Genomic DNA, 22,752 nt, shown 5'->3' with positions numbered 1-22,752 from the left:
GCACTTACCTAGAAGTTGCACGGTCCTGGGTCCCGCCCTGGCGCCCCCGGGGGCTGGAGTCCGGCCCGCGGCGGCAGCGGCGAGAGACTCCGGGCAGGGTTCAGCCGGCGCCGAACAAAGGCTGAGCGCAGGCAGCGGGCGCCGCCTGCATCCCCGCTCCGCGCCCGGGCGGCGGCGGCGGCGGCGCGGGGGCCCGGGCGGCTCCGGCGCCCGCTCGCTCCGCGCTGCCCGCTCCGAGGGCGCTCCGACTCCCGCGCTCCGGCTCGCTGCTGCCCGCCACCGCCGCCGCCGTCGTCCGGCTACCGCACCGCATACATCAATTATTCATCGCCCGTCTCCAGCTTCCCGGGCGAAGCCAATCACAGGCGGAGGCTCCGCTAATGGGGCCGCCGCCGCCAAGGAGGCAGCCAGCCGCGCGCCCGGGCGCAAGCGACAACCCTCCAGGGACCGGGATGGGCCGGGGGCGCGCTGGGGGCGGGGGCGCATGGGGCGTGCTGGCAAAACTTCCCACGGCCCGCCCGCGCCCTGCGCGGCACTCTCGGACACTGCGGCCGTGACCACCCACCCTCCAAGCGCCCGCGTGGGATTGGGGGCTCAGGGGAAGCCAGGCGCGCCGCGTCTGGGGGAGGGGAGGAAGGAGGAGGAGGAGCGCGGGAGGAAGATGAAAGGCGAGCAAACCTGCCTCGGCGTCTCCAGGGAGCCCCGGCTTGCTCGCGCCCTCCCCGCCCGCCCCGCAAGCCTCGCCGTCCGTACCCCAGTCCCCCCGCCACACCCCCCGCCCGCACTCACTCGCGCGCGCAGACCGCCAGCCCAGCCACTTCGCTGCGAGGCGGCGCGAGCGAGTATGAATCGGAGGCAGCTCACATTTCAAACTTGCACGCAGGGGTGGTGCTGGTGCACGCTGCCGCGAAGCGAACGCACGACCCGAGGAGTGGCGCTCCAGCCTCCGGGCGGGGGCGGCGACCAGGCCCCTTTCCCTCCCCCGCCCAGGCAATTAATTGGAGGCGACACTTGTGTGAGTGGAGCTCCCCGAGCGCTGTCGCCCGAGGGGGCCGCCGGGAAGGCGCTGGCGGTGGATGACTTCGGGTGTCTCCCACCCTCCAGCAGATCCTCCGAAACCATGCTAATGAGGGTCCTCGGCGCGGCGGGGGTGAAGGGAGCAGGACAGGAGGCGGCCTCGGCCGGGGGAGGGAAGGGGCGGGGCAGGCTAGGGCATCCAGATTAAACCTTGGTTTAAAGGGTTTTCGAAACGGGTTAGGAAGCGGAGAAGGTTGACTGCCTGGCATCTTACTTCCCTGGCAGAGGGGCCCCTGTCGCCCCTGGGATTTCCCGAGCCGTGGAGCCCAGGGCAGGGTGAACGCGCGCACGTACGCTCTGGCTCCCCGACATCGGGGAGTTCCTGTACACTGGAGCCGTAGGCAGGAGGGAAGCCGGGGGCGGCGGCTGGGCCCCGCTCCGCCCCGCTCCGGGAGCTGCTGCCTTCCTGACCTTGCATCCTGTGGTGACCACGGCCTCTTCCTTCCAGCCTGTCTGTCACAAGGGCTCCTGGCTTTGAGCTGTTTTCCTTCACCCCTCAGCCCCGGCAGACACCCCTGGAAACCCACTCGCTGTCCCGCCCAAAGGGATCTGTGCCACTCCCTCTTTTGAGGGCATTAAGGACCTCGGCCACTTCTTATGGAGAAACTGTATTTTATAGTACCCCCCCCCCGCCCACCTGCCAGTGAAAGTTGTTTGAATGGGGACCTCACTGCCCCAAACAATTAGGAGGGTAAGTAAGGCCTCATCATTCATCCCCAAGAAAGGCAGTCAGGACCGACTTTAAAACCGCTCTATTGGTCTGCTATGCACTGCTCTTTTGCCCAGGGCTGGGAATTGGCCAGGTTCACTTATCTTTTGAGAGTGCTTTCTCCTAATTCCATCCCTTTTCAGTCTCAGCCACAGACTTGCCACTAAACCTTCCTGACTGTCCTGCCGCCTGCCCTGGAAGTGGCTGAGACAAATCACTTATCTAGAAATGATGCTCTTGCTCCTTGTTTGACATAAATCGTTAGCAGGCTCTAATCCCACCCACTGCCACTTGAAATATCACTTTCGGGCTGGCATTTGGAAATACAATTGTCCTGGGCTTTCTCTTGGAGAAGCTGGTTAAATGGATTAATTCATACTTCATAACTTGCTGCCTTTTGGACAAGAACTCACTCCTGCTAGTAAGATTAATTGGCACCACTTCCTGCTGGGCCAACCCTGGGGCAGCTAGGGGAAGGACTTCCCTTCTGCTCTGCACACATTCCATGTCCAGCTCATTCTCATCAGCTCTTGGGTTATAATGGCTTCTTTGGGGACAGTCATGGAGACACTGATTGGGCCCTGCCCCTCCATGCAGCTCCACAGGGATCTGGGACCCAAAAGCCTGAGTAAAGACCCTCCCATGTTTCCCACTGCAGACTACCCAGACCACTGACTTACTCCAAAGCTCACTGCTCAGTCTAGAAAGCAGACAGGACATGAGGCTTTGGCCCACATTTCAGAAGAAAACAGACAAATAAATGTTCCTAAGATCTGGTTTCTACTATTAGCTGGATTTAACCCAATGTCAGAGAGCAGGTCTTGATTATCCAGAATCCAAATAGCAAAGCCCTTAAATAACCACTACCTCACCACCCCCATCCTCTCCTCCGTTCCATGCAATGACGGTTTACAACTTTAATCTGATCCTTGGTGCCTCTAAGCTACTGAAGAGGGCTTCTAAGTCCATTCTTGAGATACCTTGTATGTGTTGGTAGCAGGAGGTCAACCCCACACACAGTTCAGACAGACTACTCCCATGGGTAGAGTCAAAATTCGTACTGGAAATGAGCAAAGTGTGCCCCAGAGGGACAATGACCGAGTGGCACTGCTCTGGAAACCCCAGTCTCCTGTCTCCCTGCCTCACCTCCCACAGATTCAGCTTGGAAGAAGGCCCCAAAGTGGGACCTGACAAGAGAATTAAGAAGCAACAGTTTTAGACTTTCCCCAGGTAAGCCAAAGGGGGTGGGGGGGAGTAAGTACTCTTCACTAGCAGATTTACATAATTAGGAAAACAAATTGTTTTCAGGCATCCATCAGTCAGCACTGGAGCCCTCGGGTCCAAGCTGGCCCTTTTCACATGCTAATTTCAGAGCCCTCTCCACCACTTTTCAAGCCCCTCTCTGGCCCACTTGGTTAGTCAGCTCTTTTTAGTACTGCACGCCCTGGAGTCTACAGAAATACAGGCACTCTAACCAGTTCCTGCTTCAGAAAGGCTTCCCCCTACTAGCTCCAAGTTCCAACTCCACTTCTCTAACTTCCAAAGATTTGCTCAAAAGCCTGGGGCCCAAAGCCGCCACTCCACCCAGATTCGTCTTGCCTTGATAAGAATCTACAGCAAAGAGGCCACAGACAAAGGCGCCCTGCGCCTTAGCTCGCAGGCACTCAGAGAGCTCTAAGAGTGACCTCGGCAAGGGGGGCCAGCCCTGGGGGAATGACTTGGGAGGGAGAAGAAAGGAAGAAGAAAGGGCAAACTGCAGTCCTGAGCTGCGGCTCCTTGATGAATGCCCGGCAGCACTCGGGAGGCCTGATGTGGGATCAATAGCGGGTGGCTTCTCTCGCGGGTTTTTGAACTCCTCCTGCCATGGACCCTGGTGAGGAGGAGCTGCCAATAAATCACCGCAGCACTGCAGCCTGGAAGGCTCAGCAGTGGCTCACTCCAGAGAAAAGATGCTTCATCTGGCTGGGAGAGCCTATCATGCAGAACCCACTTCTGCAGAACCAACCGGGCCATGGGGGGAGGAGACCGCTGCAGAAAAGATTGGGGTGTTGAGAAGGGGCCTCCTCCAGGACTAACCCAGTTCACCAACAACTGGATGGGCCTCCTGGGTCTTGTTCAAGCCCAGGCCAGTAAGGAGAAAAGGAGCCAAGCCACCTACCTACCTAGGATGCAGGTCACCCACGGGTCAAAAGCAGCTTCAGGCAAGGTCACCTCCCGTGTAGGGGGAGACCTAGGGGTTGAGAGGCCACTAGGAAGGCAGGACAAAAGCCAAGTTCTCTCTGACAGGGAAAGGCAGAACAATGCACCTGGAAGTGGTTCTTCTGAGCACAGGGCCTCAGAGCAGAACTCTCTCTTCCTCAGAAGCAGTTTGCTGATTCAGCAGGTTTGAACAAGCATTGTGATGACTCGGAGATGTCATCCATGCGGGCTCAAGTACTCTGAGGGAGGGTGAGGTCGACAGGGAGGCCCCAGGCTAGTGTCCACGTGAGTATGACAGGCATGAGTTTCATGACAGGCATGAGTTTCGGCTCTGGGAGCTGCTTGGGCCATCCATTGTTTTCATGGAAGAGAGCCCAGAGCACAGAGGGGGTGCAGCCCATGAATGCACACAAATTAAGAACCAGCCATGGAGCATCAGGTGCACAGTCAGCTAAGCAGCCCATGGAAAGAAGAAATAGCAGCATCAGGCATGAGTCAACTCAGGGGCTCTGTCTCCAGAGACCCTTCCTGGGACTTCTGCCTCCTGAGGAGTTTTGGTGCAAAGTCCATGTCTTTGCCCTGGCCAACCTCCTTCATAGTCTTTAAGATGGAAGGCACAGGTGAGCATCTTAGATTCTGCAGCCCTCTCCACACACCGGGACACAGACCAGGGGTACCATGTTGGACCCTGGCTTTTCCTCTCCTGGTACTAACACAGGGCTTATGGCCACTGAGTGCTTGCTGGTTGCCAGGCATGTTCTAAGCATTTTGCATGTGTTAACACACAGCATCCCACCAACAACACTCTCTGGTCAGGGGCGATTATTATTCACCATAGAGAAGGTAAAACAACGGCAGAGAGAAGGTTAAACAATGTTTGCCAAAGCCAAGCAGTCTGACTCCAAAGTCTGCACTGATAACCAGACATCATATCCCCAAGGTGGGACTTAAGAGATGGATGGTGACCACCCCGGTCATATAGAGTTGTATGTGAACTCCTACCCCATCCAGTTTTATATTCTTTCCAGCACACCACTTTCAGTACACAGTAATAATTTTTCTTATTTTGTTTCTTTTTAAAATTTAACTTCTTGACCTTTTGAATTGGCCAGGCTGGGGTTCCACCTGAGGGTTGATGGGAAGGAGAGCTCTACACCTTCCACCTCCTGTCCTGTGACCCACACCCCTTCCTGGATTTATCTCCAGCTGGGCCCCTCATCCCAGACCCAGGCTACATTCTCAGAACCCTGCATTTGGCTTCTGCCCAAATCCTATAATCATTTCATTTGAAAACAATACCAGCTCCTACCCCGCACCTCCACTCAGCATGTCCGAGAAGCCCTACAATTTTGAAGTTATTAGAGATCCAGGAAAACCTCTTGCTGGACTAAAAGGGGTGGTGCAGGATGAGGAGGGAACTCATGAGCCAGACACAAAATGGTCTTTCAGTTGATTTCCTTCTTAGGGAACTGCAGGCTCCCCACTTGCTCTGCTGAGAAGGAAGCCAGGCCCAGGCTGTATGTGAGTGGGACACCTCAGTGGGGTATCTGTGGGTGGAGGGGCTGGCAGGCAGGAAGGAAGTGGCCATCTCCTCAGGCTGTGGAGGGAGAGGTATGCTGGATTTGGAGGTGGAGGCTCAGGAAACAAGTACTAACTAGCTGTCGGCCTTGGACAAATAGGCTTTCTGAGCTTTCTCTCCTCCTTTGCAAAATGGAGGGTGAGACTACTCAACAGCAGGCCCCAGAGAAGACAGAAGGAGATAACACAGATCCCTGAAGATAGGTGGAGAAGCTGTGGTGGCAGGGTGAATTGTGGGCCCCAGAATGTTGAAATCCTAGCCCTAAGACCTGTGAATTTGACCTTATTTGGAAACAGGGTCTTTGCAGATGATCAAATTAAGATGAGGTCATTAGCATGGGTCCTAATCCAGCATGACCGATGTCTTTATAAGAAAGGGCCATTTGGACACAGCTGACATGCATGAAGGCCAGGTGAAGCCAGGTTAGTTATATAACCCCAGCAGCTTGAAGAGGGGCCTGGAGTCAGGACTTCAGAACGTTTGATGGCCCTGTCAGCACATCAACCTTGGGCTTCTGGTCTCTGGAAGTGTGAGATAATCAAGGTGTTTCACTATAGCCCTTGGTTCCGGGACTTTGCTATGGTAGACCTGGCCACCTAGCCCGGAGGTGTTCCTTCTGAAACCTAAGTCATGGCCCATTGTTCCTCCAGGTGCTCCAGCTAGGGCAATGTAAAACCCAAGTTCTTATTATGTCCCCCACAACCCTGCGTGGCCCAGCCCCTGTCAGAATAACTCTGATCTCATTTCTTCCTAGTCCCCTGAGTTGACCCTGCTGAAGCCTTGAGGCTCTTCCTGTTGCAGATGCTGCCACCAGGGGCTTGACCAGGAATGTCATCCTTCAGGTGACCAGGGAGCCCAGGCTGGGGCTCTGACCTCCTGTAGGTTTTCCCTTCTGTAACACCTCACAGGGCAGCCTTCCTCAGTCAGGCTGTCCCAAATGTAGCCCCTCTTTCTATGTCCTAGGACTCTTTCCTGTTATCTTTCTCCTTTGCACTCATGACTGGAGCATTTCAATTATTTATCTTGTTTACTGCTGTCTCCTTGACTAAAAGACAAGCTCTGCGTCAACTGGGACTCTGTTTGGTACGTGTTGTGTTGACAGTTTCTAAACTCTGTTTGATAAGTATTTGCTATATGAATGAAACGAGGACCAGTTGCCCAAATGAATGAATGGGTCAAGGAATGGATGAACGCACAGTGAATAATGACAGGTTCAGGGGTCTGTGTAGCCTGACTACCCCTGCCTGCCTGCCTGCCTAGGGACTAGATCTCCAGTTCACTGCCTGAAAAACAGGCTGTTTCTCAGGGAGGCAGCCTGTTCAAACAGGAAGCTCAGGCCCATTAACAAAGGGGCTGCAGAGGTGGTGGGCACACACCAACCAGGGCTCTAATGAATCCCTTCCCATTGATTTCTAGAGTTGCCTTTGAAGGGAGGGGACGCAAAGGCAGCTCAAATGTCCTGCCTCAGCAGTCCTGGGGTTTTATTGCATCTCCCAGGATGCAGTTCTGCTGGGGGCTTCCAGACAACCCCAGGGCTGGCACAAGCTCCCTACAGTAGGAAATGAAATTTCCCTTCCTGCTGGAGCTATCTGTTCACCCGCCTTGCTGTATACCTCCCTATCTGCGCAGGGCAGCCCAGGTCCACTCCTGATGCTTCCAGGCCAAGGCCTCCCAGGCAGCCAAGACCGTGTCCACTTTGCAGAAGATGAATGTGAGGCTCGGCTAGAGAAAGGATTTGAGGCCATGTGCGCACTGGCCAGGTCAGGGGCCAGGCAGGGCTGCAAGGCTGGCTGCCCAGTAAACTTCGTGTCTAGCAGGCCCCTAAACCTTGCTGGCCTAGTATGTCCAGCCCTTTTCCCAACAGAGTTCCTCTACTTCCATTTGGAGTCAGCAACTCATTCAGCCTCGGAGTAAACAAACCCTTTCAAATGATGACATGAGGCTCAGAGATGGGTGGGGACTGCCTTTAGTCACATAGCAATCAGTGGAAGAGTCAGGACAAAAACCCAGGCCTCCTGGCTTGTTCCAGGGCCCCCACACCATCTCTCCTAGTCCTATACTTTTTTTTTTCTTTTTGGCAGTACTGGAGTTTGAACTCAGGGCCTCACACTTAGCTAGGCAGGTGCTCTACCATTTGAGCCACTCTACCAGATAGTACTATGATTTTGTCTACTATGGTGTTAGAGGCTTGGTCTCCAAACTGTAAAGTGCTAGCTAGATATGAAGGCAGACTCTTCTAAGGACCTTTTGTCCATCAATTACTTCTTCTTTTATACATGATGGGATCAGGAGTATGAACAGTGGAATTCAGATTGGGGGTCCACCCCTCTTCTTCTCTCCCACTCACAGGGAGGTTGGAGACCAAACCCTGGACCCTTCTGCAGCTTTCCTTATCTCCTGTGAGAGTCATGTATATCATGGGAGGGGGCAACCCAGGAGTGGCAGTGAGCACCTCATCACAGAGATGTGAAGCCAAGGATGGAGAGGGGTAGAGGGGATCCCATCCTGGTAGGTCTAAGGCTTTCAAGGCCTTTGCATCTTGGGGAGCTAGGATAGGTAAGAGGAGAGTGGAGGTAGTACAGAAGCATGCCTTGGCACCTTGGTGTGTTCTGGGCATCAGTGGAGCAGTTTCAAAACTCCCAAAGCCCACAGGGTGTGCCAAGACTACTTCATCACCTGGCACTGCCTTCCTGCCCTCCTCTCCCAGCTGCTCTGGTGAGAGAGGGGGTCTCTCAAGTGCCTGCAACAGCCATCCCCCTCTTCCTGGCCCATGGCAGCCCAGAGGAGCCAGTGACTTTCTCCACTCCCCAGTATGGTCCCAGGTGTCCCCCACCTCTGGGGGCCCTGGACATGAGCAGACAGGCCACACAGGAATGTCTCTCTGGGGAAAATCCAAAGGTGGCCGCCAGGGCAGGGCAAGGAGTGGGAGGCCTGATGTTGAAATTGGGATCCACAGAGCTGAGCTCAGCAGAGTGGTACATGCCTGGCCAGGAGGCTGAGTCCCCAGCTGACACAGATGTTGCCTAGAAAGAGCTTTGGGGACCTGCTGTGTGACCAAGTTCAAGTCATTGGACCTCTCTGGTCCCTGGTTTTCCCTCACCCTCCAGTGATGAAGTCTAGTGTGGATGCTAGGGGTACCAGCATCCAAGTCTGACTAGGTAAGCCCCAACAGGTAGCTTTATTGACCCCTATAAAGGCCCAGGCAAGAGGTCTTCACAATACATCTTCTGTTAAGGCAAAGAAATTGCTTCCAAAGTAGCATGTTTGTAATGGCTCCAATCTTGTCTATTGTTTCTGCTTATTTATGGAGTATAATTTTTGGTTAGACTGTGACATCTATAAAGGAAGGGGTTTTGCCTGCTTTGTTCACTGCCATATCCCTTGTGGTTGTATATCTGGCTCATAGTAAGTGCTCAACAGATATTTGTTGGATAACTAAAAGAGTCATCCAAATTATTACCTCATGGTGGTGGTATTTCAGCTTTACTTTTGTTCTAATTTTCTGTATTCTTTGATTGTTCTATAAGTAGTACATTATTTTTGTTAGAAGGGAAACCCCATAAACTACTTTCATTTTAGAATTAAGTAAATCCGAAGTGAAGTTTTTTTGTCCCCTCAAAAGGTGCTATGTACCATATTCACAAACAGTAACTTAAGAGTCAAGCATAAAACAACACCATGTCACCAACAGGGCTTCCAAGGCCCAGCCTAGGGTGGCCTAGGGAGGGGCATGGATGCCTCATCTGCTGCAGGTTTGCTCTGTCCCTCCCCATGGCAGGCCTTGTATCCTGACAACTGCTCCAGCTCTGAGCTATGTTCTGGTCTCTGGTCCCTAATTTCTTCTGTACCTGCTAAGGTGTCTGAAAGGCAAAGGTGACCATGTGACTCCTGTGTTTAAAACCCTCTCTAGCTCCCTAGGCTGCCATGACCAAGTTCAAGTTTAAGCTCCTCAGATTGACACACAAGACCCCTAGAAATGGTGTGTCTGGTCTCCAGTGGGGTCTTTACTACCTGTGGCCTGGGTCACTCTTGTCTGATGGTTTTCCTGTCCCTTAAAGACATACATGAACCCTGATTTGCTCATTTGATTGGCGGTACTGCTGTCTCAAAGACCCATATACCACTCAACATGCTGGGCAGCAGCTGTGGCTAGAGTGATGCTGGGAGGGAAACTGCTGCACATCCAGGAGTGGCAGGGCAGCTGAGCCCCCCTGCCTGCCCACCAATCTCTGCTGTTCCAGGGGGGTGAGGAGCCAGGATGCCCTAGTGCATTTGAAGGGTTGGGAACCCCAGCCAGTACTTGAGACTGGGCTGTCATGGAAGAAAGCAGTCAGTCCTGGGTGTCCTGGTCCTCGATGCCCTGATCTGAATGCTACACCCTTCCAAAACGTATGTGTTGCACTCTATTCTCCAATGTGATAGTACTAAGAGGTGAGGCCTTAGCAAAGGTCATGAATGGCTTCCCTTATAAAGAGGCTCCAGGGAGTGCTTTTATCCTTTTCCCATGTGAGGACCCAGTGAGAAGGAGCCATCTAAGAGGAAGGGGTCCTTATCTGCTGGTGCGTTCATCTTGAACTTGTCAGCCTCCAGAACTGTGCATAATGAATTTCTGTTGTTTATAAATCACCCAGTCTATGGTATTTTGTTATAGCAGCTTGAACAGACTAAGATGAAGACCAGGCAGCACTGCCTCCCCCTGCCTCAGTTTCCCTAGCTGAGATGCAATGCAGGCAGGCACAGCCCTGGGAACCAAGCCAGTGCTCTTGAAAACTCCTCAGCAAGGGGAGCCTACGCCCCCTCGGGTCTCAGACAGACCTGGGAGTGTGGTGTGTAATTGAATTTGGCCTAATTACCTAATTGCACGGAGGAACAACCAGTACTGACAGAGCCCTGGGTGTCAGGGTGGCTGGAAGCCAGGAGCCAAGAGGCAGCTCCAGATCCCCCAGGCACCCATGGAGCCAGCACCAGACACCCACATCTTCAGAGCCCTTAACCTCTTGGATGCTTGGAAGCCAGGCATCTTGATAGTGCTCTGGTGCTACAAAAGGAGTAAACAGAAGCTTGGAGCAATGTAGTCTGCACAGCGACACCAAGTCAGAAGTAAAGAAGAGATTGGAGCCACACTCCCTGCAGCTGGGGCCTTTGCACATGCTCTTCCTGCTGCCTGGACTACCTTCTCCACCCTCCTTTCCAGGCAGCTTTGCTGTTTGGAGCCTCACAGCAATGGTTATTTCCTTGATGAACCCTTCTCCAAGCTTCCAGTCTCCAGCCCCCTCCACTGTCCTTCATAGTGGCATTACACAGTGATGAAGTCATTGTCAGACAGCTTGTTTTTCTCCAGGTCTGTCTCCTCTATCAACTGTCAAGCCCCTGCAGGGCAAGGACCTGGTCACTTCACTCACAGTATGCCAGATGCCCAGTACAGGGCTGGGGACACAGTGATGATCAACCTCCTGACTTTAAATCCCCATTTCTCCAGACATTGCTGCTTTCCAGGTTTTGGAGGTGGACACTTCATCTGCAGGAGCCACTGAACCTGTGCTAGGTGTTCCCTCAGAGTCACAGAAGGCTGAATACATCTGTCATCGCCTACTGACCTCCTGACCAGAAGGATGAGAGATCTACCCTTTGCTAGGTTGCTCCCGATATGAGATCTCACCTTTGGGAGGTAAAGAGACAGGCCCAGGGTCCCCAGCTTACAAAGAGTCAGAACTTCAAGAGTAGGAAACTGACCTCATTGCCCCTTCCCCTGCTGTGGTCAAATAGCAGTGACCAAACAGGCTGACTTACCCAGAGACAAGTATGTCCATCCAAAGACAATCAGTGCACAGAGGGATTTCAGGTCCAATGAAGTGAGGAAGTACAGAGATCCTCAGATCCTTCCAGAGGGACTGTCCACTGGGCTGAGTCACAAGGCAGCCTTGCTCCAGGACACCTCTAACCTCCAGACATCCAGAGCCTTGTCAGCCTCTTTCCTCTTTCTAGGAGGCAGACTGATTTGAGACCCAGGTGTGCTGGACTGGAGCAGGAACACCTGCATCTGAATTCTAGCCTGGTCACTTGCTAGTTAAGTGATCTTAAGCAAGACATTGGCCTCTCGGACTCTCAGTTTCTTCATCTTTGTAAAGACAACAGAAGATGCGCATACAGCATTTTGCTAAGCAGCTAGAACATGGTAAGGACTAAAAGTGAACTCAACTGACCAGTAGTACATGTTGGCTATTCTTTGTCCTAAATGGCTGGGACCAGAAGTGGTTTCTGATTTTGGGGTTGTGGATTATGTGCATATATATGAGATGGCTTGGGAATGGGACCCAAGTATAACACAAAACTCTTGTATGTTTCATATATACCTTATCCACAGAGCACTTGTGTTTTGACTGTGACCTGAGGTCAGGTATGGAATTTTCCTCCCATGGCATCAGGCTAGCACTTAAAGAGTTTGGAATTTTGGAGCATTTTGGACTTCACATTTTTGGATTAGGGACGCTTACCCCATACAATGATGATTGTATTGGAAATAAGAGGATGGTGGTAGTGAGAGGAATAGCAGTGGTAGAAAGAATAGTAACACTGGAAGTAACAGTACCAGGAGTATTAGCAGCATCGAAGAGGATTAGTGACAAGTACTGCATAGTGCCAGCCAGCCCCTGGAATGGTCAGGGACACTAAGAAGACTGTGCCCCCTTCTGTGCCACTCTTTTCTCAGATAAAACAGGCTAGGGCCAAGTGACCCTAAAAAGCCCTCTGCACTTTGATGTTCACATCAGAGATTGTCAGTAACAATAATGAAACACTACTAACAATCCTGACTTATGCTAATGTGCACATCATCATCTTCAAAAGCCACTGTCATCCTTCCTGCTCTTTCCTGACCTACACATGTGATCCTTCTCCCCATCCCAGCCTTCTTTCTCCCACAAGTGATTCTTTATGGGGGTAGGTAGGATCCACCTGCTTGTTCTGTTTCAGTCACCAGGATGTAGCAAATGAAGCACAGCTTTCCCTACATCACCCCACTGAGGCTCAGAGAGGTTATGTCAATTTCCTAAAGCCACACAGAAGTAGAAAGTATGCTTACAATGTGTGAGACCCTGGGTTTGATCCTTAGCATGAAGGAATGAAGGGACAGAGGGTGGGTGGAGAGAGAGAGAGAGAGAGAGAGAGAGAGAGAGAGAGAGAGAGAAAGAGAAAGACATAGTTTAAAAGCAGGGGAAAAGGAGCAAGCCCAGTGGCCACCTCTACTATATTTTCTGAAGATGGGTCCTCTTCTCCCATTGATCACAGGCTCACTTCCCTACCTTGCTCCTGGAATGATTTAAGTCTGGTGCCTTCACTGAACTCTCAGCTGGTCAGCATGGGTCTGAAATAAGAGGTGGCTGACAAGAGAAACACCTGGTTCCTTTCAGAAGCTAAGCCCTGGCAGTTCTGGGTGGGTGGTGTGCATGGCCCCATCTGCCCCAGGACAAGGCTGCCTGCTGTGGGGGCTGGGTGTTCTGATACCCCAGACCCACTTCTGTACCTTCAGCTGAGTTGTCTCTTTGTGTCTCCTGCCTGGCTGTGAGTGTGAAGCCCACACAGAACAAGGGTGACCTTTTCTACCCAAAGCAGAGGCCCAGAACCACATGAAACCTAGTACTCAGGAGGGATCAGAGCTAAACAACAAGGCCCCAGTGCCCTTGGAGGAGACCTGGGCCTTGTTTTTATAGTCCTAAAGTCCTCTTTTCCATTTGGAGCAGTAGGAGAACCAAAGGCAGAGGCCCTGGCCCGGGGTGGGCCTGCAAATTTCTCTCTGGGAATCACCAAAGTGCCTGAGCTTCCACAACAGGGCACAACCAAGCACCTGGTCATCCCCACTGTACTTCACAGCTGTTTGCTCACTTGGCTTCACCACAGAGCTCCACAGCACGCCAATCTCCCACCTCTGGGCAGAGGAAGGCGGGGTTTCATTTTCTCTGTTCCGAGCACAGACATGGAACACAGGCGGCTCCTCGCCTCCCAGCCTCCCAGCAGACGCTTAATTGAGAGGAAGTGATTCTAAACATCTGGGGCACACATCTGAGAGGGGCTCAAGACCACACGGAGCCTGGAGGAAATGGGAATATGTGCAATTATGTCACTTCCGTGGCTGAGGGTACTCAGGAGGGGGCAGAGCTAAACAACAGCAGGCATTCCAGGCTGCACAGCCATGGACAGTGGCCCCTGGGGCCTGGTGCAAGAGGCTGCTGTGACTCTGAGGCAGAGCTGAGCTGAGCCAGCCGGACCAGTGGTGCAGGGAGCTGAGGTCCCCACAGGAAAGGGAGAGACAAAGGAAACACGAGAACGGGAGGGGGACAACTAGACAGAGAGAGAGTGAGCAAGAGGTAGGGAGGCGGGAGAGAGAAGTGAAAGAGGGAGAGGAAGGGAGGGAAGGAGAGAGAGGTGGGGAGAGAAATAGAGAGAGAGAGAAGAAAGAGAAGACAGGCAGAGAATGGTTTTGTTCAGCTCAGAAAGGCTTCAGGCCTCCAGGAAATGGATGGAGCCATCCCCCAGGAACCCACTGTCCACGGGGTGCCCTGACCCAGTTCTGATTAACCCTTCCCCAGATGTGTGACCCCGAGCATGGGACTTAACCTGTGTCACAGTTTCTATTTGGAGAAGAACAAGAGCTTTCCATTGTGGGCTACTGTAAGGGGCTTGCCTATGTATAGTAATGGTAGATGGCTATCCCTGAACTGTCCCCCCATTGCTCCAAACCAGTCTATGCTGGGGACTTCCTGCTGGAAGTGGCCAGCTCTGGAGTTTCCACATCACCCTGCCCCCTCACGTGATGTGAATCTGTTGACCCTGATGGTCCAGGTCTGGGAGCTCTTTAAGGGTACAGTCTTGAGGGTTTCCTAACTGCCAATCACAAAGTGTGCACATAATATGTACCTGGCGCTTACGTTTCAAGGCTGAATTTAGCTTATCCTTTGCTGCTGTCTTTATAATTACAAGCCTGTTTGAAAGGCAGACTCCTAAGTCCCCCCTGCCCCGCCTCCAGTAATTCCTGAATCCTGCCAGAGACAATAGTGTCTCTTCATCCTAAACAGGTGAGACTGGGTCCTTTGGAATTCCCTACAGGAGTCAAGCCCTAGGCCCCTAGGCCGTGTTTCCCACCTGGCCAGCCTCAACAAGCCAGGAAGGTTCCTAGGAATATAATAAGGCATCTATTCTTCAAGGGATGTCATTGGCCAGAGCTCTGCTCTGGTGCATTCCTCTCTAGGTCCAGGAACAGCAAAAGCAGCTGCCATGGCCAAGGTGGTTCTGCTTCCTTCCAGCCACCTGCCTGGCCACCATCTTGTATCCAGAGAGGGAATTACCACCTTGCAGAGCTTCCACTGCAAAATACAAACACCTGGTTGCCTGGGCAGCACCTCGCCAGGGTGAAGCGATCCAGATGGTCCCTTAAGAGGCAGCTGGGTTGCTACGGAAACAGAATTGCTGCTGCTCCAGCCAGGAGACCTGGATTCTAGATCTGCTGGACCCCAAGCTTACAGAAGTATAGTGATTTGCATCAAGTCACCCATCTAGTAGGTTTTGGAGCCTAGACTGCAAAGCAGGTCTTAATAATAATCACAACTATTATGCCTTGAGTCTTATGGGATGACACCTTGTGTTACGTACTTTGTACCCATCATTTCATGAGGATACAAGATGAGGCCAAGGTTGTACATGGCATGGAAGTGGCACAGAGGCATCTATTCTTCAAGGGATGCCATTGGCCAGAGCTCTGCTCTGGTTCGTTTCTCTCTGGGTCCAGGAACAGCAAAAGCAGCTGCCATGGCCAAGGTGCTTGCCACCTTGATCCTGAAGCCTGAGCTGGACCTCTGTCCTAGGCTGCCCTCTGCCCTCCTGCTTTCCAGCTCTATGCTTTAACTATCCTGAGACCAGCCCTGACTCCAAAGCAAATTGGACCTGACTCAAGGCTCACTGAAAGTGGGGAGGTAAAAGGGGTTAGGGTGGGTAGGCTGAGATCAAGAGTTCCCAGGCTGGGCCCCCTAAGCCCTTGCTGTCTGAGCACACTGACACTGGGCAAGAGGGTAGGAGTCTCCTTCCTGTCTGGCATACATGCCAGATGAGCCCTGGGGTCAGAACAGGGCCAAATCCACAATGACTGATCCCAGGGAAGGAGACAGCATTGAGGAAGCATGGTCTTTGGGAGTCACAGGTTGGGCCATGCTTTCCACCACACTCTCCTTCTTCTTCCTTCTGCTCTTTAGTCCAAATCTCTATCCATTCAGAGCCATCACCCACCATTGCTACATTGTTATTCAAGGAATGTGAGTTCCTTTGTGCGTCAGTTTCCCAGTCTATGCCATGGATTGGGATGCTGTGAGGATCAGCTCTGATGTTCATGAAACCCCTGTCATGCAGCAGGAGCTAAATAAATGTTATTTCTCTCCCTCCTTCTGATCTTGAATTTCGGGAAAGATTGCCGGGAAGACTTGGTGAGACTGAGCCCTCAAACTTCCCTCACCCAGAGCACAGACCCGGCACTGTCCAGCTCCCTCGGCCGGCTTTCTGCACTCCACTCCTGTAGGCTGACTGCCTTCCCACTGTGCTCATCCTCTTCCTTGTGGGGGGAGATGGCTCGGAATGCCATGTAAACCTCTGCTGTCTTGAGACAGCTGAGAGGCTTCTGAGCCTGGAGCCTCAGGATGGGGCTGTTCCCCTGCCTGTAAAGGCATCCCCCATGGAGGTGGAAGCAGCTAGCATTCGCCTTGGGTTCACCTATGCAAACAGGTTCCACATTTTCCAGATCCTGGGTGTTGTTCTACCTCCAAGTATGAGAGGCATCTTGAATCTGAATGCCAGTATGTTGGGATAAAAATTGTTAACATATACACAGCAATTACTAGATGCCAGACCCCAAAGGTTATGTGAGTTTTTTAAGGCCACAGAGCTGGGAAGTAGGGGGCTGGGTGAGATTCAGAGCCAGGCAGCTTGCTCGAGTCCAAGCTTGTAACTACTGAGTTTCTCTGTGAAATAGGTAAATGATTTCTGGGAAGAATACTTGAACTTGGAGCTAGCCCAGGCTCTCTGTCCCTCAACATCCATGGGACCATGAGTATCCAATGAGCTCAAAGATGGGAAAGTGTTTAATCTATCAGCAGGAACTGATTACTGTCATATACTCCATACCATCACCTGCAAGCAATTCAGGTGATCTTGACAGTTCCCATGTCATTACTGTGTCTTTTCCATTTTAACCTGTTCACAGAGAGTGTCTGGGATCATGTTGTGGATAGTGAGTTCATACATGGTGACCAAAAGTTTTCTATGTCATGACTTTCTCCTAATTCAAACACCCTTCCCTGCCCTGCCCCAGTCCTGTAAGTCTAAATAGGCAAGACAGACAATAACTGCTGATAATAACTGTTCTTAATTACTGTCTGTCTATTCCAGAAGGTATCTACAAGGCTGTGGCTTGCAATGCTTGCTAAGAAAGTTCCCTAACCAACTTGCCCACCTCCTGCTGAGCCCTTGCTCCATTTCACTCTCATGCCCTGGGATCCCCGGCAATCCCTTCTCTGGGGGCGAGAATGCTAAGCCCATCTTAAAACGAAATCTCTGGCTTCCTTGATCCTCTTACCTGGGCTTTCCTCTGCAGAATTAATTGCTGCTGATGGCTTTATTAAGCCAGGCATCCTCAGGGCACCCTGGGGCAGGGGTGGGGGACTGTTTTGGCAAGTCCTCTGTCCTGAGGGTACCTTTAAGTTGGGCAGCAGGAGGCCCCTGTAGAAAGTCTCAAAAAGGCCACACTTTGCCGGCGGGGTGGCCCTGCATCCCCAGAGAGGCTGTTCCAGCTAGATGGGTCCCCAGCAATCTGCACATAAGCAGGGATGGCCTGCCCAGAGTTCTGGTCCCACTTCTGCCCCTGCTGAGACCACTTGTCCATCCCGCAGAGCCTCAGTTTCTTCCTTAAAGTGGGTGTAAGCCTACCTTGGCGATTCACAGAGCTGGACACCAAAGCCTGGTGAAAGACTGTGCAGTGTGCAGCATTGCTGTCATCTTTTGCCCACAGAATGGAAACGTTCATTTCAAACCTTGAGAGCAAGGGCTATGTGTGTATGTTGCATTTCTATGTGTTTGCAAGCTCTCGGCTCAGAGCAACATGGGCCTGGCACCAGAGGCTAATCATTCTTTGCCCTTAAAAATTCTTGGTTGGGGCGGGGCTGGTGGAGTGACTCAAGCAGTAAGAGCACCTGCCTAGCAAGCATGTGGCCCTGAGTTCAAACCCCAGTGCTGCCAAAAACAACAACAAACTATTTAAAAATTCCTGGTTGGTATTTTTCATCTTGCAAAGTATTCCCACACCTGCCACCTCATCCTTCTGCAGATGCCCTAAAAGGCAGAAGAAATTGGCGCTGGGTGGGCCAAAGCTTCCCCCAGGCCCTATAGTTCTCATTGGGATTGTCATCAAGTGTGGATGAGGTGACAGAGCCCACCAGTTGGCTTAGGTGGTCTTGGGTCCCAGTAAGAAAACCACTGCCATCGTTAGGGTACTGTTATTTCTAGGAGGAGGGTCCCCATTTGGTGCAAAGCGTACTATTGCTTTCCTTTCTTAAACTCTCTCACCTCCCTTTCTATCTGGCAGAGAACCAGGGTGGACACCTGCAGCTCAACCCAGCCCTAGGCATGACTTCTACTGTGTGTAGTTTGACTGTGAATGTGGTAAGGGAGGCCGGTCCCCCGGTGCAGTAAGTGGTACAAAATTTCCTTTTATAATTCCCATGTGTAAATCAAAATGAGTGAAATTCTTAGCTAAAATCCTAATCGGAGTGGCCTGGAATTCGGCCCAGGGGATGAGGTGGGATGCAGAGAACTGAAAAGTAGAGCGGTCTAGTGGTATGCACCCCTGTTCACTGTACACCGTGACCCAGCCGGGGGTTTTCTGGCTACCTGAATGCTAGAAGCTTTGTCTATCTGCACTCAACCAGGCAGCCCTCAACCAATAAGGGCAGAGGGAAAATAACTTCTTCCTGGCTCCCAGCTGGTGAGGGGCACATTCTTCCCTGTCCACCACAGTCCCAGGCAGCACTGAGTCCCAGGTACCCATAGCAGCCTGGCCTCATCTTCTTGGTGTCTCATTAATCTCCAGCCTTCTATTTCACAGACCCCTGTCCCAATCAGGGGTTGCAGGTATGGACTCCTGGGGCTCTGGACTGGGTTTGCTGAAGGTCTAGGTCAGAAGAACAGGTCCATTTGGAGAAGACACTGTTCCCATCTGTTAGGATCCTAGCCCCAGACTCCCCTTCGTCGTGTTTTAATGCCCTTGTGCCCTGTCCTGACCCCCCAACCCAGCCTCTCATTTTGGCCTCGTCTGGAAAGCAGACACTCACTGGCTGGGTTCCAGGCAGCCCTGTTCTCACACACCCAGCTCTGGCAGCCGTGAGCTAATCGGCAAATGAGAGGGAGACAAGAAGAGTGGCCCCTGACAAGAAGAGGCCTGTCCCTTGGGGCTCTTGGGGAACCAGAGAGGGCTGTGCCAGGAGCCAGCTGAGACAGCCAGGAGGTACGCTCTCTGTTCATCCACCCCTGCCAACTCCAACCAGCTCAGAAGAAACCCACAATCACCTCACAAGGACCACGGCTGCTTCTGCTTAAAAACAGAACATGGAAAACAGGGTAAATAAAGGAAAGTGTGGCATGCGTGCTCTTATCAAGATAGATCCATTGTTTATAAGTTGACATTTCGGGATCTTCCCTGTTTCCTGTGCCTGGCACATACATGTTTTCTTTTCACGCCTGGTGGATACTATACTTAGTACGCCATTCGTTGCTGTTCTAAAAAGCATTTCCACATAGGCCTTGTTTTTGGTGACCATAGATAGGGTGGCCGTGGAAATGCTCAGTTCCTTTTCCTGGGCTGGAAGCTGTTTCCACATCTGTTCCCTCTAATTCCTGGTGTGGCTTTGCCCCTCCCTACCTTGTGTTCCTGGTACCCCGGGGACTATCCAGCTACCATCCCCCCAATTCTTTATCCTGGGAACAAGAAGTCCATAAATCTTCTCCCACACTCCCTCTTTTCCAAGAGCAGAGTGAAGCCACTGGTTCCCAGGCCACATCCCTTAGGGAGCTAGAGGAGGGGAAGCAACCAGGGCCACCACCCAAGGGTCACTCATGGTCATTCAGAAGGAGAGTAACTCTTTGAGCTCCTGGAAGTCAGTCATCCTTCCAACACCAGGAAGCCATGGCACTGGCTTTGTCTTTCTCTTTCAGAGCCTCAGTTTCTTCTCTGTAAATTGGTGTGCTGATGAATGCTCCAGCAACCCCTCCCACAGCTGAGAATAGTAAGAGCTGTGCACACCTATAGATTGTGTCCACTGCACAGATCTGCCAGTCAGTCAGTTCCCAGGGGCCTGGGGATGAAATCCAGAGCCTTTCCAGGGGGACCTGGCCTGGAGAGGAGGGGTGCAGATGGCTCTGCAGAAGGAAGGAAGCCAAGTCCGCCTCCACATCCCAGCTCAGCAGAGAGGGGGGTGGGGGCAGTGTCCAGGAGGAAGTCTGTCCCTGGCCTTGGAAAGGTGCCCCAGCCAGCTGGGCAGCTGGTGTTTCAAGGGCAAGGCCTTGCTTGCCTGCTGTCTCTGGGGGAGCCAGCAGCAGTTAACAAATCCTCTGCAATTTGCACCCACCAATCCCGCCTGCTCTCTGGGCGGCCGTGAGTCGTTTTTCACGCAGAGCTGCGCACAGCTTTGTCTTAGAGAGACAGCTCTGGCAGGGCATCCCAGAATGAGGCCATTTGTCCTCCCTGCTGACGGGAAGGCAGCTGCATGCTCAGGGTGGGCAGAGGCTGGAGGATGGAGAGGCTATAGGGAAGCATGAGGGTGGAGAAGATAGGAGCCAGGCCACCAAGACAGACAGGGAATGCCCCCCACCATGGGAGGTCTGAGAGCCCCCAATTCGGCCAGCTGGGAGCAAGAAGGCTTGGTTTCCAAGAAAAGGGTTAATGACTGCCCTCCCTGCTTAAGGAGTCGTGGGTGGGAAAGGTGAAAATGACTGACTGGCCTCTGGTGCCTTTGTCCCAACCCAGCCCCCTGACAAAGGTGGAACAATCACAGCGAGGCCCTTGAGGTTTAGGTCTTTCTCTGTGTCCCAGGGCTGCTGCACAGCTGCAATAGAAAACCTTGGGACTGGGGCCTCTAGGGGTGGACCCAGCCTCTCCAAGCCCACATTCCTAATTTTCTACCTCCCAGGCTGGCCGAGGCCAGAGCATATCTCAGTCCCCCTCTTGCGGACATCTTGCCTGGGTACCAGCTCCTCTGGGGGGCCATATGCATATCAGCGAAGCCAGAACAATCAGGTGTTTGGGTACACAAAGCTGGTGATCCACTTTGCTTGTTTCTACTCTTGGTTTTGTACCCAGGCTGCTGTATTAGGATGTGACAGTGTCCTCAAAACTGAGATCAGACATGCACATGTCTACAGGCCCGGGGTCGGGGGCGGGGGGCATTCCAAGGGCACTAGGTGTAAGAAAATAGGGAGGGAGAGGGCTGGGCATGAAACTTGCCCCAGTGGGAACTGACTGGACCCTGTTAGTCCAGGGAATGTTAAGTCCAAGGTTCCCAGAGCCAAGCGTTTACATGCTGGTCTGCTTCCCAAACAGCAGGGTGGCTGATGTGTATTTTCTGACCACCCTCCCACCCCCCACCTTCCCCAGCAGTCCAATCTGAGACACCTGCAGGCCACATCCAGCCCACAGCAGCCTGTCTGTGTTCTGTGACTGACAAGTATCTGCCACCTGTCCCTAAGGAAGCTGCCTCTTTGGTGGTTTCAGAGGCTCTCTCTCTGTACTCTCACCACTCTTCTAAGGTCTCTTCTAGAAAAACCTGCTGGTACCTTTCTAAGGGTGGCCCCTGGATGCCTTCGAACTTCCTACATCTGCCATGTGTCCACATTTCCACTATGTCAATAGCACAGGAAGAAAGCCCACAGTCATTACTGCTTCAGGGTACTGCAAGGGCACTAGGAAAGGCAGCAGCCACCCCAGACCTATCTGGGCTTTATACTGGCCTGGCCCCTCCTCCAGCTCCTAAACTCTCTGCCCTCTGGGCTCTGTCATTCCCTGCTCTATTATTTCAACATGTGCTGGCTGCTCAGAGGGGTCAGCTGAGGTAACATAGATTTATTCAAGTGTGACACTAGCAGAGGCATGAGGAGTGCTCTTGGGGACCTCAGACATGGTGACTGCTGGGTGCTTGGTGTCCATGTAGCCAGCAGGGTGGACCACTCAATGCTGAGACACTGATGTTTGAGCACAGCCTGCCAAGCCACTGGGGCTGGCATGTGGCAGTTGGATGGGGGTGAGTGGGTACGCTGTGGCCTCAGAGGAGAGCCAGGGAGGTGGTAAGGTGCTGGGGGCTGGGCAGGTGACCTTCTGTATGAGACGGGGGGAGCAGTTGGTTCCCCAGGAGCCTTTCAACTAGGATGCTAACTGCATGCGCACACGCATGCTCAGGCTCCTTGTGCGTGCAGAGGCTAAAGGCTGTTCCAGAACAAAGAGCTGGGGGCTGGGTATCTGAGGGCCCACGTGGAGACGCCTGCCTGGGTGGCTTGCTGCTGCGTCTGGGCTGTGCTCATGCTTGCTCTCTCCATCTCTGTCTCTGTCTATCTGTCTGTCTGTCTGTCTCTCTCTCTCTCTCTCTCTCTCTCTCTCACACACACACACACACACACACACACACACACACACACACACACACACGCAGCACATAAGCGTTCAGTGCTGCCCCCAGGCTCGAGTGCCTTCTTACAGCCACTGACGCTCTGCGCACAGCCAGGCTCTCTGCCAGCTCTCTTGACAAAGCACCTATCTGCTCAGCATGATCTCATCCCACGGCCTCCTCAGCCCCGGTCAGCCTTCCTGACAGGAGAGACAGACAGGGAGAGGGGTGGGGAGAGGGAGGCATCCACAGATGGAGCTAGGCACATCCGCACCCCCTGCCACACATGCACTCATAGCCATGTGCACAGGCAGTCATATGTGCCGTGCACACACAGATACAGTTGTGCACACATACAGGCACACAGATTTCCTCACATACACAGCCACACACAGCACACACAGCCAAATACATCAGATGTGCACATAGGCAGATGGCCATACATGCTACACACAGAGGCCTGCACACATGCACAGACACAAAGACAAAGCAACAGGAGGCTA

The 22,752-nt window shown here is 52.8% G+C and overlaps 1 protein-coding gene across 12 annotated transcripts in view; it reads right to left on the bottom strand.

Moving 5' to 3' along the window:
* The window catches only part of Zmiz1 (zinc finger MIZ-type containing 1), a 214,480-nt gene that overhangs the window by 61,580 nt on the left and 130,148 nt on the right, over positions 1 to 22,752 (bottom strand). Inside the window, exon 1 of one of the 12 annotated variants that reach the window (XM_074079293.1) lies at positions 790 to 1,669. The exons of 9 other annotated variants lie outside the window; for them this stretch is intronic. The gene's annotated coding sequence lies outside the window, so the exon portion shown is untranslated. Of the gene's footprint in view, positions 1 to 8; positions 144 to 789; positions 1,670 to 22,752 lie in introns of those variants that run through there. 2 more of the 12 variants (XM_074079295.1, XM_074079294.1) reach the window with 2 other exon arrangements.

Source organism: Castor canadensis, chromosome 7 (genome assembly GCF_047511655.1).
Source record: "Castor canadensis chromosome 7, mCasCan1.hap1v2, whole genome shotgun sequence".
Classification (NCBI taxonomy): Eukaryota; Metazoa; Chordata; class Mammalia; order Rodentia; family Castoridae; genus Castor; species Castor canadensis.
Note: the sequence above shows the minus strand (reverse complement) of the source record. Positions and strands in the feature narration are given on the sequence as shown.